This window comes from Balaenoptera physalus (genome assembly GCF_965194825.1).
Source record: "Balaenoptera physalus genome assembly, chromosome: 15".
NCBI lineage: Eukaryota > Metazoa > Chordata > Mammalia > Artiodactyla > Balaenopteridae > Balaenoptera > Balaenoptera physalus.
In genome coordinates this window covers 43381181-43394620 of record NC_138894.1, presented here as the reverse complement: position 1 = coordinate 43394620, position 13440 = coordinate 43381181, and positions in this window count along the sequence as shown.

Here is a 13440-nt window from a genome sequence, read left to right as displayed (position 1 = left end):
ATCTCAGAGGGCTCCCCCAACTGGGCGATGCTCCCAGTGATGCTCAACACGTGATCCCCAGACTAGCGGCAGAGGCCACACTTGGGAACTTGTTAGAAATGTAAATTCTCAGGCCCCACCCCAGTCCTACTAAAAGGCAACTCCAGGAGTGGGACCAGCAGTCTGCTTTAGCAAGTCCTCCAGGGGATTCTGATGCACCTCAAGTTTGAGAACCACTGGTCCGGAGAGAGCGGTGTGGCCACCTCTGGGGGCCCTACTTTATGGCTTGGCTTCATGAGACTCGGCACCTCCTACCTCATATCAGCCTCAGAACCACAGCATTTCAGAGGTACCTACTGCAGACCCCTTCCCTTTAAAATGAGAACATTGAGGTGCAAGGGTGTGGTTTGCCCAAGGCAACCCTGTCAGGGAATTCTTCCCCAAACCTCCCAAATTACACGAGAGGAAAAGGAAGGCCAGTAAATGTGACCCTCCTGGGGTTCCTCAGACCTACCTGCTCCGGGTTTGGGGGCTCTGCCCAGTCTCTCCTGCGGGTCTGGCTCTCCCACGCCTGTGCCTGGAGGACTCGGAGCTCTGGGCCCTTGGGACAGAGCCCCTTCCCCTTCTCTTTTCTTCCTTTGAGCCATGTTCCATTCAGCCTTCTTCTTTTTGATCACACTGGTCCTGCCTGCCACTCGGAGATGGAACAGGAAGGGCCCAGCTGTGAAAGGATCACCACAGGATTTGGTTTTGGTTTTTGTCAGTCTCCAGCATCTAAAACTACTTGTCAATCACAGAGAGATAGGAAGTCACTAGAAAGACAGGAAACATTCAAGGATGAAAACGCGTCCCCCTCAGCCTGGTCCTCGGGCACAGATGTCTCTGCAGATGAGCGCCTGGGTCTTTTTGGGGGGGCTGGAATGAAGGGGGTGCTCTGCCTCCCTCTCCTCACAATGTTCACAAGCCTTGGTTTTCCAGAAGGGAGATGAGGGGAGGGAAAAAGGAGAAAAGAATAGCATCTTTATTAATATGTTTGTTAACATCTTCAGAGGGCTTGGGTCCCCAAGGGGAGATTATACCTTGAAGACACAACTTTCTCTTGAAGATTGGAAAAAGCAATCAGCCCTCTTTCTAAATGCTGCACTCAGCAACAGAGTGTCCTGATACCTCTCCACTTGTTACGGCCTTTGCGACAGGTCCAACGCTCCTCTGTTTCAGAACATCACCACACACACTCTTCCACCCCTTACCCGGTGCACAGGGTGGGTAGTGGAGGGGACTTTATAAAAAGGAAAAGCTGTCCTTCTCACCAAATGTGGAGGAGTCATTTTTGCAGGAGGCTTTAATTGAATGCTGCAGCTGAAATTATTGAGGAAGCACTGGGGGAAATCATCCAGTAATAGGAGGACAATCCTTTTTCACATTTGCGGTGAGAGCTCCACTCCCTCCAGCCCTCTTGGGAGGTGGGCTTTGCGCAAGCCTGTTCCATTCAGAGGGGCTTCAGCAGGTATTTGTAGCATGGCTGGACTTGGGAACTGGAATTAAAAGAAGAAAAGAGACGATCTTGCAGTGGTGTGGGAAAGGGAGCTCAGGGTATAAAAGGCATGTTCATTACAAACACACTCACTCACACTCAAAGCTAATTCTGTTTTGTTTTCTGGATACCCCACCTCCTCATTCCAAGGAAGTGGCCAATCCTTATATTTCTTAGCCTCAAGAGCACTTGCTAGGTGGAAAGGTGGTGTTTCCAGAAGATAAACTCTTTTCCTGGCCTAAATGAAAGTTTTAATCTCCTTGAGGATATTCTATTACTCTGGAAGTGGGAAGTGTTTAGAGAAGGGAATGGGGGGTGAGCTGAAGGAGGAGGGAGATTCATGGGTTCATTGAGGATTGGGACCCACACTGTACCCTCTCAGTGCCCCAGGGATACGGCAGGGCCTCTGGAAGGAGTGACGCACCTCAGGAGGCTAGATGGGGGTCTGGGGGTACCCATTTCACACAAAGACAGCGTAGTGGTTAAAAGAAATCAGGTGGCCTGGGCTTAAACTCAAGCTCTGCCACTGGCTGGCTATGTGCCATGGGATAGCTGCTTCCCTGTATGTGCCTCACTTTCCTCATCCATGAAAATTAAAATCACATATTCCAAAGCATTTATTGAACTATATGCTAGGTACTGTTCTAGGGGCTTGAGAGATAGAAGTAAACAAATAAAGATCTTACCCTTTTAGAGCTTACATTCTACTGGGGGGAGGCAGACAGAAAACACTGTTAGTATGTAAATCATATAGCCTAGAATGTGCTATGGGAACAAAAGTAGAGCAGGGAAAAGGGATGGCGAGTGTAGGGGATGAGGCACAGAGGCAGGTGGTCAGGATAGGCCTCATTGAGAACATAATATTTGGCAAAGACTTAAAGGAGATGAGGGAGAACTGTGAGTTATCTGGGAAAAGTATGTTCTAGGCCAAAGAGCAGTTGGCTCGTATGAAATTATTTTTGTAAAGCACTACTGAGTCCCTGGCACTTTAGTAACGTCCCATAAACATTGTTGTTGTTATTGTTATTATCATTTTCATGCCCAAGTGTGGTCCAGCAGCTACCAGATACTGGGTTGCCATGTGGGCTAGGAAAAGAGCATATCCACAGTAGCCAGCTTGCCCTGAACTGGGGGGACCCCTCCAAATGTTTTGCTCTGGATAAGAGCCCCAAGACCTTTGCCTGATTCTAGAATGAAGGGAGGTATCCATAATAATGACGAAGACTGAATTTCTCTCCAGTCCTGCCAAATGGGGACTCAGAGGCAGACTCTATGATGATTTAAAGAAAATAATGTAGCTTTCTAACCTGAGTTGATAAAGTAATCTTCCTACCCATCCCAGAGGAAAATGGAAGGAGGCAGTAAAAGGAAGAACAGTCTAGACACAAAATAGGGCATGAAAGATCTAAAAATGTCTAAATGCTGCAGTGACTTTAGTGAGGCATGGGACAAGAAAGGGGAAAAGACAAATAGGAGCTGGGGTCAGGAAGAAGAAAAATGTGTCCACAAGGATCATGTTGGAGGACATATCTGGAGATACTGGAAGGGCAATGCATGTGGCTCTACCAACAGGAGCAAGTCCTGAACATGTGACCAGAAAAACCAACCCCCCAAAGGAGGTGGGAGCAATAGACAGTCAGAGGGGCTGCTGGTAATGGGGGCTGAGAGTGGCATGTGGCTCCAGGGAACCAAGTTTGCCCACAGTCAAAAATGTTTGGGCTCCATAGATCAGTGACCTTAAATGTGTTAGAATTCTGAAATGTTAAAATCCTGGAAAGGGCTTTACTGCTTATCTTATCTGACCCCATCCTTTTTATAAGTGAGGAAGCTGAGACTCAGAAACATGAAACAGCTCGCCCAAAGTCACATTAAATTTGTCAGGACTCTCATTCACAGTGACAGAAACCCAACTCAAACCAATTCAATAAGCAAAAGGGAATGTATTGGCTGGTGTAACTATGGGAACCATGACTGGTCCCCACACCAGGACTAAGACAGAAATTTGGCTGTGAACAATTCTAGGATTTTGAGCAGAGACAAGATGAGAAAAAGACTGCTGTCACAGTATTCTGTGAAGATACAGGCAGGCATGGGACTCCCTGGAATTTATAAGACTTTTCCTGAAACTCCTTGTGTTTTATTTCCCAGAACAAAATAAATCAAACATCTACTTTGTGGGAGGTGGGAAACTGCTTGCAGCTCTAAATGGCACTTTTCTCCAAGGACTTCTCAGTAAGGGTCTAAAACAGAAGTTGTAAACTCATGACCCATGAACTAAATCAGATCTCCAGCTATGCATCATCTGACCCACATACTGGGTGTTTTTTAAAATTCATTTACTTAACAAATAAATGTTGAGCATTTTCTATGTCCCAGGTACTATTCTAGGCACTTGGCATACAAAAGTGAACAAAACAGGACGAAAAAATCCTTGCCCTCATATACTTTGATCATAATGGTAGGAATGGGCAGATCAATCAATAAGTTTTTTAAATTACTATCTATTTAGAAGGTAATAAATAGTATGGAGAAGAAAAAATCAGGGAAGGAGGAGACAGTATAAGGTGGGAGGGAGAGTGTGCTGTGGTCTTAAAGAGGGTGGTTGGGAAAAGCCGAGAGGGTGACACCTGGGCAAAGGCATGGGAGAAGAAGAAACAAGCCTTGCAGGTGCCTAGAGGAAGAACATTCCAGGCAGAAGGGCCAGCAAGTGCAAAAACCTTGAAGCAGAAACATACCTAAGACATTTAGGAAACAGCAAAGATGTCTGTGTTTTGGTTTTTTAATCCGTATGAACTGCCAGCATTTAAAATTGGGAGATTTCACATCAACATCCAGATTCCCAGCTTTTCTTGAAAAAATATTCAGTTAGGATCTGGCAGTGCTGGCTCCAAAGTATCCCATAAGAGAATGAGCTAGATCTGAGCAGCAGCTCTTCCCCTGTAATAGGACAAGCTTAGCCCCACAGTCAGGGTAGTCCCCTCCCCACCCGAGTCCCTGCTCTCTGTTAGGCTCTCAGCTACTTTGTTCATTTCAGTTGCCTCCTGGTCAGGCCCCTGCAGGCATTTAAGCTCTTGTAGCTACATAGACCAGGCTACGGTCATAGGTAAACCCCGACAGCTCAGTGGCTTAATATAACAGAAGATTTATTTCTTGTTCACACAAAATCCAACAGGAGCAGAGTGATTCTTCCAGGCATCTGTCCTTCATGAAATGACTCCAGGGGCCAAGTTATTTCCATCTTGTGGCTCTGCCGTTTCAACTTGTGGGAGCCTAAAGTGTTTTGACTTTTACAGCACATGCAACTGATAAGCCAGTGGGAGAGAAAGGCAAGAGGGATGAAGAGCATGGTGTTATGGAAACCGTAGTAAGAATCCGAAGAAAGAGAGAACATCTAAGTTATCTTCCACTCCTGGATATAGTGTTGGATTTGGAGTAACTTGGGTTCTTTAGATTAGATAAAGCTCACTTGGGGTGAGCATTAGCAGTATGCCTAAGTCCATAAAGTAAGGCGAAACCTCCCTGTGGGCTCTGGGATGTCTGTTCAAACCCCCAAAACAAAAGCCACACGGCCGTTCCTCTGCCCAAGCAGTGCTGAACCCGAGCCCACCAGGATGGACAGGACCTTCTGTCTGGCTCCGACAGTAGGGCCTGGGAGCCAACTCTGCCCCCTCTGACCCCACAAAAAGAACGAAGCCCAAGGGCCTGGTGTGTTCGACTCAGCTTTACCTCTTCAATGACTGCTTGCAAAACTGCCCTTCCCTTCCGGAATCTCATTTATGTCCTTCTCACTCTCAAATCTTCACTGTTCCCCTTTTCTAAGCATGGCCCACAGTCAGGAGTGTCAAGGACTGAGGTCACTGGATGTGCTGTCTATTGATGACTTACGAGAGGCCAGTTTTAATAGAAATTGTGGTTCCAGATAAATTGACTAGAGCCTGGATTCTGATAGGGAAGCATAGTCATGCTATAGGTTTTTGCAGTCAAGACATTGGGGTACGTTTTCAATGAGCTAGAGGAGAACAGGATCTTGAAGATGCCAGAAATAGGAAGATGATGGTTGATGGAGGTGGAGGTGGGGAGTTACTGGTAAAATCAAGAACTCCAGAAAATATTAGCTTTGGGAACAAAAATAGGATGTGGCTTCTCTGGAAATATGTAGAAAGAATGAAGGAAAAAAAGCAAAGGATGGATGACAATGCAGATCAAATTGAGAGAGTGGAGAGGAGAGCTGAGGCCTTGACCCCCTCAGTAAACTAGGTGTGGAGGTCACCTATGGGGGTGGGGGAGGTCAGAAGTCCTTTGAGAAAAATGAAAAGGATTTGGAACAGCTGCCTTGAAGAATTCAATAAAAAGTTAAGAGGAATAAAAAGGCTACTCTGACAACAAAATGACTTATGAATCGGAAAAACAAACATGCCCGGATAATGCATTGGGTACAGATTGATTTCCTCCAGAAAAGTCTTTACAGGTCTCTGCTGACCGTAGTGCTGGTTGGAACATCTATCTGAATGTCTAAGTCTGACAGAAATCTTTGGCAGACTAACTAATGGCTGGGATAACTATTAGCCTGCACTTCTCAATACTTAAAGAAATGAAATGTTCCACTCACAGTAAGCTGTTAAAATCCTCATTATCCCCTTGGAGCCCAGCCCTCCCCGTTTCAGAAACTAGCTCCTTTACAAAGGAAAGAAATCTCTCTCTCTGTCACAAACACACACACACACACACACACACACACACACACACGTACCCATTCATACACACCATGACTAAAATAAATGGATCTTCATTTCCTCATCTGGTTAGATACTCTAAGTCACTCTTTGACACGCTGACTTTCTGCTAACCCTATCATTGATGGTTCCAAACAAAGTAAGCTTTCTCCCAGCTCTAGTGACAGCAGCGGCTGGTTTTTGTGGGAAGATGCATTTATGTCAACACTGGACGACTTTTACTCCTTCATCACACTGTGGCCCATTATGAATGAAAAGCCAGTTCCTTTCCTCCTGGGCTTTTGTGGAGAGACTGAGAAAATCATTTCCTGAGGAAATGAAGGCTGAAAGCCCTGGCAGGGAGGGAGACAGGTCTCCAGAGAGGGATTGGAAAAGGTTGGCAGGGGGAGAGATGTAAGAAACTGATTCTAGAAACAAGGTACTGAATGATGACAGCACCTTCTCCCAAGCCTTAAAGGGCTTCTCCGTGGGCTCAGGCTTTTCAGCCAATAGCAGCCTGTGTGAAACAGCAAAGAGACTTGCCTTTACTTGGTCCTAAGAACAAAGACTGAGTAACACAGCCTTCGAAGCCCCAGGTCAACCAGAAGCCCCATGGCAGGTTGCCCAAAGGGGAACCCAAGAACAGAGTGCAGGTTGGAGGAGGTTTGGGAAGCAGAGCCATGCTTTGACCAAAAGGTGAGCAGCAATAGAAGGAAGGGGAATGAAAGCCCTCCTATGTGGTCATCCCTGCACAGAAGATTGAATTAATTAAATTAAAGGCTCCCGTAATACTCTACAAAATTTAGAATTTGCGGCATTTTGTTATTTGGGACCTGGTGTTAGATTGCAGTTAGACGTGTAGTTTAGTATATACAGATCATATGTGTTATAATTATTATGAATCCACCAATGGTAAAAAGAAAGAAAGAAAGAAAAAGGAAGGAAGGAAGAAAGGAAGACAAAAAAAAGAAGGAACCAGCAGGGCTATAAGGAGGGGAGCTGCTATGGGGACATAGTTATGGACAGTTAAAGAATACAAAGAATGTGGAATTAAATGAATAGAATGGGGCTACCCCGGGAGATAAAGATAAACAACTGAGTTGAAGCACAACCAGACAGGTGATATACTGTGTTCTTTCCCAAGGCTGGCTGTTCTTTAATTGTGCTGTTTATCTCTTAAGAACACTTTGGTATTTGCAAAGTCAACTTCTGAGCTGAGAACTGAAGAACTGTAAGTCCACTTACAGCTTCCCAATTGCTGTAGACCCGTTGGTGCAGAAGTAAAGGCCCTCCATGGATTGGTCTCAGCCTACCTTTCCAAACTAAGGCATAGAAGAGCTAGTTGGTAAGGCATTAGGTTGGGAAAAGATGAGTTAACATGGGCCTCTCTAATACCATGTTGGTAATTGATAGAAATTACTGGTTGCCTAAAAAGGAGTGAGATGGTGGGTGGGTGGGCTTGCCCATCGGTCCAGGCATTGTCCCACCTCCTCTGCTGCCCTCTCCACTTCCTCCCTCCTTCACTCTCACCCCATTTCCAAGGCATCCACTTGTACTCTGGAGGTGCTTACCATCACGTCCAAAACTAGGCTTGCAGCTCTTCAACATCCTCCAGATTACTACCCCCTTTCCTTCCACTTTCTGCCCCACTCCCCAGACAAATCCATCAAGAAATTATGGCATTATTTGTCACAGCAAAACACAGCAGAGACACCTTCATGCTAATCATCATGGGAATTGGTTAAAAAATTATAGCAGCATATTATGGAGTACCATACCGGCATAGAAAGGGGAAAGCACTGTGTAAATTGATGGGGGAAATGTCCATAATATATTGCTGAGTTTTTTCTTAGAAAGCAAATTTGCTTACATGAAATTTCTAAAAATCTTATATGTTCTGGTATAATGTTATAAGTCATAATTCTAGTTATTACTTTAAAATGTATATCTCAGAAATAACTAAATTTCCTTGTCAATTGCATTATTATGAACTTTCATCAAATCTTTAACTGTGGTCATTTTTAAGTCTTTTGTCATTTACAGACAGTTCTGGGTGTACTCTGATGCTTTTGCAAAAATGTTCCTGTAAAAGGGTTTCATCTTCAAGGAATTCATGGAAAAGACACTGACAAGTACAGGTTTCTGGTAACTGACTATATTGCTGAACTGAATGAATAAGCCTTTTCAGAACTCTAATGGAAAACTGATGAATTCATAAAAGTGCTAACAAAAGATCAAGATGAAAAAAAAATTAATTACATGGGACTGAGTGAACTGATGAGGATGATTATAATTTTTGTGACTTTCTGTTTGAATAAAAAAAAAAAATCCCACAAGGACTCAGAGGCAAAAAATATACAAATCAATTATCACTGCAAAGTAAAGGAGCTGTTACAGTGGAGGATTACTGGACTGAATGTCAATATTATGACATAGTATGAGTGTGTTTCGTGTTTGGTAATTGCAATCATTGTTGCTTTTGTTGTGGTCATCCATTTACAATGCTTGGTGTCAGTTTATTTATCTCTTGTAAAAATAAAATACAGTGTGTGTGTGAAAAAAAATTACAAAAAAAAAAAAAGAAAGTCAAGGCTTTATTTAACATCTTAATTTTGAATATTTATTATTGGAATTTTCTACAGGTACTTTGATTAAATAAAACCAGTGTGGTTTGTTTAAATATAAAATTTACTTTTAATAATAAATAATATTTAAATCATAAAAAAAAAAAGTAAATTTGCCCAAAAGTATGTCTGGAGTCAGATGATTCCATCTTTGTAAAATAAATAAAACAAAACAAAAAAGGTATAGATAGATGTCTTGAGACCCCAAGGGTAAGCTTGAGGAACAGCAGATGGTCTGCTTGGCGAGAGCCCAAGACTCACCTTGCTGGGTTGGGTTACACACACTGAGTGGATCTAGAGGTGGAGGTGGTGGAGAACCAGAGTCAGTTTTCCCTCAGAGAGGTTAGGAGGAGGTGGGTTTGGGAGGAGGATGGGCGGGAGAAAAGAAAGGGCTAGAGAGACGCCATGCCATAGGGAGAGGAACTACTTCAGGGATGTCCTGACAGTTACGCTGCAAGTCATCAGGGCTGTGGTGTGATTGCCACTTTCTAGAGTCAATTTCTCAGCTCAGATTTTTTTTTTTTTTTTTGCACACTATTGAAGAACAAAACTCCTCACTGGGTTTTAGGTTTATAAATTGTCAGAAGAACTTTCATTTACTCATTTATAAACCACTCAGAAGGAAAATAACAGAGCTGGTGTTTGCTGCCTCAAACACCAGAAATCACACTGTATGGTGTTAAAGAAGAAAAACCTGGAGAACAATGAGAAAGGAGGAGAAAAATGCTTTGAATTTAATGGAAGTTCATGTCTATATTTCCATGTGTTAATAATAGGCAATGTACAAACCATCATCATCTCCTACAATTGTTTTATTACCTTCCACGCCTCTCTAAGCCTTTATCACAAGCCTTCGTGTCCATACAGATGTAACAGGTTTACATTTTTAGAAAAACCATTTGACAACAATGGCAGTTTTATCCCTTTATAAGTAATGAGAAAATCTGTGTCTTGATGGATATCAGTGCACAGACACATTTATTCTAATTTGAGACCTTCATCACTATCCCTGTAAATCAGCTAACAAAGATTTTTGGTTTAGTTCATTGGGTCTTCACTTCAGCTTCCTTATCAGCAAAGAGCAGGGCATTTACAACACAACACTGAATAAACAAAATCGAAGGCTTGACTGCTCACCTGCCGGGGTGGGTGGGGGCTGGGAGCTGAGGCTCAGGCTACAGAGGTCAGATCCCAGGGAGAGGACTGAGGTTGGCTGGGTGAACACAGCCTGAAGGGGGCTAGTGCACCACAGCTAGCCAGGATGGAGTCCAGGAAAAAGTCTGAACCTGCTGGAGAGGCAAGAAACCATTGTTTCGGGGTGCACAAGGAAAGGGGATTCCTTCTCTGTGTGCCCACAGAAGGCAGAACACCGCCTAAGCGAGCTCCAGAGATGGGCATGAGATGCAGCTATCAGCTCGGACCCCAGAGATGGGCATGAAACTCTAAGGCTGCTGCCGCTGCCACCAAGAACCCTGTGTGCAAGCGTAGGTCACTATCCACAACCCCCTGGGAGCCTGTGCAGCCCCCCACTGCCAGGGTCCCGAGATCCAGGAACAACTTCCCCGGGAGAACACATGGCGCGTCTCAGGCTGTTGCGACATCACGCTGGCCTCTGTCACCTCAGGCTCGCCCCGCATTCCAATTCTGACTACCGTTCCCCCCCCTCCCCTCTGCCTGAGTGAGTAAGAGAGCCTTAATCAGCCGCTGCTTTAACCCCCTCCTGTCTGGGTGGAGAACAGACACCTGAGGGTGACCTACACGTGGAGGTGGGGCCAAACACAAAGCTGAACCCCAGGAGCTGTGAGAAAAAGAAGAGAAAGGGAAATTTCTCCCAGCAGCCTCAGGAGCAGCAGATTAAATCCCCACAATCAACTTGATAAACCCTGCATCTGAAGAATACCTGAATAGACAACGAATGTTCCTAAAATTGAGGCGGTGGACTGTGGGAGCAACTGTAGACTTGGGGTTTGCCTTCTGCGTCTAATTTGTTTCTGGTTTTATGTTTACCGTAGTATGGTATTTAGCGCTTATTATCATTGGCGGATTTGCTTGTTTGTTTGGTTGCTCTCTTCCTTTTTTATATATATATATATTTTTTTCCTTTTTCTCTTTTTGTGAGTGTGTATGTGTATGCTTCTTTGTGTGATTTTGTCTGTATATTAAAAGCAGCAAGGGAAAAGCAACAAATAACATACAAGGGAAACCCCATAAGGTTAACAGCTGATCTTTCAGCAGAAACTCTGCAAGTCAGAAGGGAGTGGCAGGACATATTTAAAGTGATGAAAGGGAAAAACCTACAACCAAGATTACTCTACCCAGCAAGGATCTCATTCAGATTAGATGGAGAAATTAAAACCTTTACAGACAAGCAAAAGTTAAGAGAATTCACACCACCAAATCAGCTTTACAACAAATGCTAAAGGAACTTCTCTAGGCAGGAAACAGAAGAGAAGGAAAAGACCTATAATAACAAACCCAAAACAATTAAGAAAATGGTAATAGGAACATACATTTCTATAAGTACCTTAAATGTAAATGGATTAAATGCTCCAACCAAAAGACACAGACTGGCTGAATGGATACTAAAACAAGACCCATATATATGTTAAATTTTATTCGCCAAAAAGAATAGAACTATATTCAGATCTAATAAGGTAAAATAATAAACCTATACACAGTTTTAGCTATCATAAAATTGGAAACAACTAACTGGATAATTTAATAAGTCTTTTTCTAGGTAATACATAAACCCATTCCAAATTGTGTATACTGGTAAAATACAAAAACTATTCATCTTGATCCATTAGCCAAATCTGGCACACCACCTGTCTTTGTAAATAAAGTTTCGTTGGAACATGAAAAAAAAAAAAAAAACGAATTCACTTCTTAAGGGTAAATATACTTCTGGTTTTTTGTTTCAAATTTAAATACAGTCTTTTCTGAATTATCCAAAACATTCCCCACTGCTGTGTTCTCCCAAAGAAGAATCAGCGTGTTTCCTCAAACAAGATATCTGCTTTTAATGGCAGGGTCACTTTGGTGACTGGCTTGGCCTGGCTGGACCATATCCCTGGAAGAAGCCATGTCATCCCAGCATCTCAGTAGTTTCCACCATCTGTTAAAAAGAAAAAAAAAAAAAAAGAAGTACTTCAATAAGTTTTACTCGCCTCTTGGTCCTGATCATTTTGTCACTGTAGCCTCTGTTTCCCACAGAAGACAGAGTGTAAAGCACCCCAAAAGTTTCTGTGTCAGTTAGAGTCCAATGAGAGAAACAGTAGATCAATAGAGGGGCTTCAATACAGAGACCAGTAACCAGCATTGGAAGAGTTGAGATACCAGGGGCAGTGCTGCAACCCAGGGATTAGCAATAGCTGGAGGGATAAAATTAGTAATAGAACCCAAAGCCAGGGCTGCCTGGTAAGATGTGGCTCTACAAAGAGGGGCTTTCTCATGGCAGCTGGACCATGGAGGAGGCACAGCCCCTGTTGGAAAGGCCACTAGAAACAGACAAAGGGGATGGAGGAGAAAGACCCAGGCTTCCTCCTTCCACCCTCTGTCTGACCTCTCACCGGTGCCTCCCATGACCTGAAGCTACCCAGAAGCCACTGGCAAAGGAACCTGGGAAATAAACAAGGCACCATGGAGGCACCAGGTCCATTAACCCACTCACTGTCGTCTCCCACTTGAATTGTGCAGCATTCATCTACTCGCCACCAGGCTCCAAGCCAGCTCCACAGTCCTCCTGATGCACCCTGCCAACCACTCCACCCGTACCTCTTCCGGTCACCATGTCCAATTCTATGCTGTTAAAGACAAAACCTTCTCACAGGTTTCTTTTCTTTATGAAAAATTTCAAAAAGACAAAAAGACATAGAGAGTAACATAGTAAATACCCATATAACCACCATCAAAAGATACAAGATTTTACAAACACAGTTGAAGCCCTCTGTGTAATCTTTCCATGATTTCACCCCTCTTTGACTCACAGCCAGTGAAAACCATTGTCCTGAATTTGATGTTTATCATTTCCAGGTATGTTTTCATGCTTTTATTACATATGTATAAGTATCCCTAAATGATCGATGATATCATAAGGTTTTCAGATATTATATATATAATATATAATATTATATGTGTCCTCTGGCCATTTATTTTTTTCAATCAGCATCACATTTAGGAAACATATACTGTTACCAGAGGGGAGACTGAAGTTGGTAGAGGATTAAGAGGTACAAACTACTATGTATAAAATAAATAAGCTACAAAGATATATTGTACAGCAAAGGGCTTATAGCCAATATTTTATAATAATGATAAATGAAGTATAACTTTCAAAAATTGTGAATCACTATATTGTACACCTGAAACGTAATATTGCACATCAACTATACCTCAATTTAAAAAAAGAAATTTATAGTGTTAATACATGTAGCTCCATGGTTTTCATTTGTTTTCACTGTTCTATACTATGTAACTGTACCATAATTCTCTTGGATAGTGACATAAGTTGTTTCCAAATTTTTGCTATTACAACCAATGTTGCCATCAACATTCATATTCTTGTCTTATTATGCTGACTTGCAAGGGTTTC